The sequence below is a fragment of the Myotis daubentonii genome, chromosome 15 (genome assembly GCF_963259705.1).
Source record: "Myotis daubentonii chromosome 15, mMyoDau2.1, whole genome shotgun sequence".
Taxonomy (NCBI): Eukaryota; Metazoa; Chordata; class Mammalia; order Chiroptera; family Vespertilionidae; genus Myotis; species Myotis daubentonii.
The window spans coordinates 48,604,256-48,608,268 of NC_081854.1; the positions used below are offsets into that span (position 1 = coordinate 48,604,256).

At 41.1% G+C, this 4,013-nt stretch overlaps 1 non-coding gene across 1 annotated transcript; it reads left to right on the forward strand.

Annotated features, from left to right (window-relative positions):
• Nucleotides 1-3,407: 3,407 nt before the first annotated feature.
• On the forward strand, nt 3,408-3,514 carry LOC132217756 (U6 spliceosomal RNA). Its single transcript, XR_009449013.1, has one exon. It is a non-coding gene; the product is annotated as a U6 spliceosomal RNA (small nuclear RNA).
• Nucleotides 3,515-4,013: the final 499 nt, after the last annotated feature.

Sequence of the window (4,013 nt, forward strand, 5' to 3'; positions counted from 1 at the left end):
TAACAACAAAACTCACAAGTCTTGCTGTTTAAGCCAGTATCCTAGTTGCTTCTGCCTCACCTCTTCCTTTTGTTCACTACTAGCTTCTTGAAAGCATGCTTGAAAACTTGATGTCTCTGCTTCCTTTCACACCAATTATCTCCATATGGCTTGTGTCTTTCAATACCTTCCCAGAACTCCTGAGTCTATTCCTCAGTGCAGACACTTCTCCCCTTGAGCTCCTTGAATTTCTAGTAGGGCATAGGACTAATTTGGGATGTGAGGGCCACATTGCTCTAGAAAGGGCACTTAAGAGTGTCATGCCCATCTGGACTGGGCAGGATTATAGAGGGATCTGGACTTTGTGATGACAATATTTTCAGTCCTGCCTTTCGTGTGCAATACATTTCTGACCACAAAAGCCCTCCTTGGAAAAAGTGGGAGAATTTGAGCTACTTGGATTCTATTATTTCCATTTACTTCCTGAATCTTGTATTTGTCATATCATGCATTACCCTGGAGCACAAGCTATCCTTTTCCACTTAAACTGTAACAGTACTTGTAACTCTAATAAAGAGAGCCCAAAATAGAACAAATACACTGAAAATAACCTATACTAATTATAAACTACAGCTATAGATGAAAACACCAAAGAGAAAATAATGAACTCATTCTTTTCTATAAAACATAAAATACTGTTTATTTTGTTTGGCTTTCAAGAAAACCGGGGACAAATAAAAGGAAAGTGACCATCGTGTATGCCTTCATGACCAGAACACTTGGTTTCATTTCTCTCCACAGTTTTGAATTTCTATTCTCAATGATACTTCCCCCAGTCCTATTTTCTTACTCTCATTTTGTTTTACATTATTTTATTGCATGTCTTTTTGTTATAACTCACCTATATCTTTGGAGGAGTGTAAGACAATACTAACTAAATGCATGATAACTAACTATGACAGATTGACAGTTTTATTATTCTAGATTAGAAAGGGATAGAGACTTCCTGCAGCATCCTCTGGGTAAGCATTTGTAGAGGAGATATCCTGGGGTGGGTGTGGTGCTCATATCATAAGAAGCATAAGAACACAGAGTGGAAATAGCTGTGAGGTTGAAGTATTTGTGGCCATATTTTTAACAGAGCAGCTCTGATGGTAAAACTAAGCATAACGGGAAGAAAATCAATAGTTTTCATGCCATAATTTGTTCTCATTTATTTTCCTGCTAGGCTGTAAGAGCATGCCTATTTTTAGTTTGTTAAGTCACACTGAGGGATCTTCAACCACAACCCCTAAGAGGGCAGTATTGTGGAAACACCTTAGGGTTGTTGCCCTTCCATGAACTCCAGTGGTCTCTCCTCATGGTAAGAAAATCAGCAACCTAATTCCAGAGGTCCATGGAATGAAAACTTCACTGGGCTTCATTAGGTAGAACTTAGCTAGAAATGGAAGGCCTATTTCACTCTTGGTTTCATGCTTATCTTTGAGAAGGCATGCAGATGGCTGCAAAAGTCCATATCCAACTGAAGTCCTGAATTAAAACCATGTACAGTTGCCTGGCACAGTAATTAATTTGAAATCAGTATTTATCCTTAGCTGCCTGCCTATGCATTCAACTAGTCAGGAACTCAGATAAAGGAGCACTATTAGCACCACTAATTATTCCTCACAAATTCCACTGGCTGAACCTGAGCTTTTCATTTTAATAGGGTCACTGGTGACGGATATGTTTCCACAAGAAGTGGCCCCACAGACTGAATAAGAAGTCTCATGAGGAACAAGCACAGGGATTTTGCACATCCTATATAATAAAAGGCTAATATGCAAATTGTCCCCTTGACTGGGAGTTTGAGCAGAAGGTGGAGCCAGCCAGGCAACTGCTTGCAGCCCCTCCCCCTCAGCTGGCCCAGCCCAATTGGCTCTGATTGGGGCGGGCTGGCCGGATCCCACCCATGCACGATATCGTGCACTGGGTCTGTAGTGTGAATAGAAAAGTGAAGATGAAAGTTCTTCTCAACATTAGAAGATCAACATAAAAAAAGGAGGTGTTCCAGGGATGTGTTGCTTGTGATGCAGAAACGAGAAACAAATGACCAAATTATGAAAAAGCAGATTTCAAATCAATGAATGAGAATGATCTCTATGCAATGCGATAGGTGGACATTTAAATTGCCATCCCTGATGGGTGACCTCAAACCAGTGATGTCAGAGAATAATTCCCACCTCCATATCATAATTGCAGATATCAGTGAAACTGGGCCAGGGGTCAGCCCTGCTCCTGATGCCTAGAACATTCTCCCCTTGATTGTCCTGGAGGTTAGAATTATTTAATAACCCAAAAGGTCAAATATCACTTCTATCAAAAGGACATCTTTGTTTCCTCAGACACAGAAGGAGTGATGTTGTTCTTTGTTGGGATAGTACTGTCCATAGCTGGGTTTTAATTGGCTCCATAATGTGAACTGAAACTAATGTTCAGCCTAATCCAGTGTCTCTCATTAAGGAATTATCTGAAGCCACAGGTTGGCAGAACATTCGACTTATTCAATGACAAACTGGTAACAGAAAGAAAGGCTGGCTCCGGAGCTAGGGGATCAGGCCACATTTTCTGTGCTTTTTGGCCACATCAGAAAAACCTCCACCCACCTTACAGTAACTAATTGTATTTTTTACAACATATCTAGACATTGTGATGTGTTAGGTACAGTTCTATGCATTTAAGTTAGAGACAATAGTGTCCAATCCTTTTCCTTAGGAACTTAATACACTTGAGGGAGGGTCCTATGGGCAAACACAAAATTTCTGCAGAAAATTGTTAAGTGCTGGAATTTTAAGTGCAGAATAGGCAATGCCTTTTCCTCCCTGTATCTCAGTTATCCCTTCTGAAAACTGAGAGTGTTGGTCCTTTAAGAATCCTTGCCAGGCCTGAAATGTGACGAGGACTTCATCATCAGCTACCTGGGGCTACCCCTTGCCCTCTCCCGGAAAGGTGGGCTTCTCAAGACATCAAGAGAAATCCCACTGCTGCCTCCAGGCATGTGCTAGAACACCAACTCTCCACTGGCAACACCAACTCTCCACTGGCGTCACCAACGAACTGTGTGTGCACAGCGGTAAGCATCGCACCCCAACAGCTGACTTATGTCTGCTTTTTAAACAATTGCAACAGATGGCTGACACTTCAACAGAATGTATAATTAGTATTGCAACCTAGCACTTCATTCTTATTTGTTCCTTTTCCAAGGGGAGAAGCTGTGCCTTATGCCACTGGGTCTAATCTGTGAGTTTAATCAGAAGCAGTGCTATGAAAGTTCTAGGAAGAGATGAGCTGTGGGAGGATTCCTAATCTCAGCCCTTTGGGGACATTAAAAAAAAACCCAGGAGGGGGTGGAGAGAGAAGTTTCGGTGCTTTTTAAAAACTCATGTGTCGTGCTTGCTTCGGCAGCACATACACTAAGGTTGGAACAGCACAGAGAAAATGAGCATGGCCACAGTGCAAGGATGACATGCAAATTCATTAAGCATTCCACACTTTTTGTCCACTGCAGCATTATTTACAGTAGCTGAGATCTAGAAACAGCTCAAGTGTCCATCAGTAAGATGAGTGGATAAAAAAGCTGGGGTTCATTACCACAATGGAATACTACACGGCTATAAAAAAGAAGGAAATCTTACCTTTTGTGACAATATGGATGGGCCTGGAGATTATTACGCTAGATGAAATATGCCAGCCAGAGAAAGACAGATGCCATATGATCACAATATATGTGTAATCTAATGAACAAAATAAACTGATGACAAAACAGAAACAGATACATCAATACATGGAACAGACTGACAGCTATCAAAGGGGAGGTGGGATTATGGGGGACTGGAGGAAAGAAGGTGAAGAGATTAAGCAAAAGAACATATATATATACCTCGCACACAGCTTGACATGTAGCAGACACTCAAAAAACATCAGTTTTTTCAATATAGATGAATTTAGGTAAAACTAAATCGACATCACTTCCTACTTGTTTGTCACTGTTTATG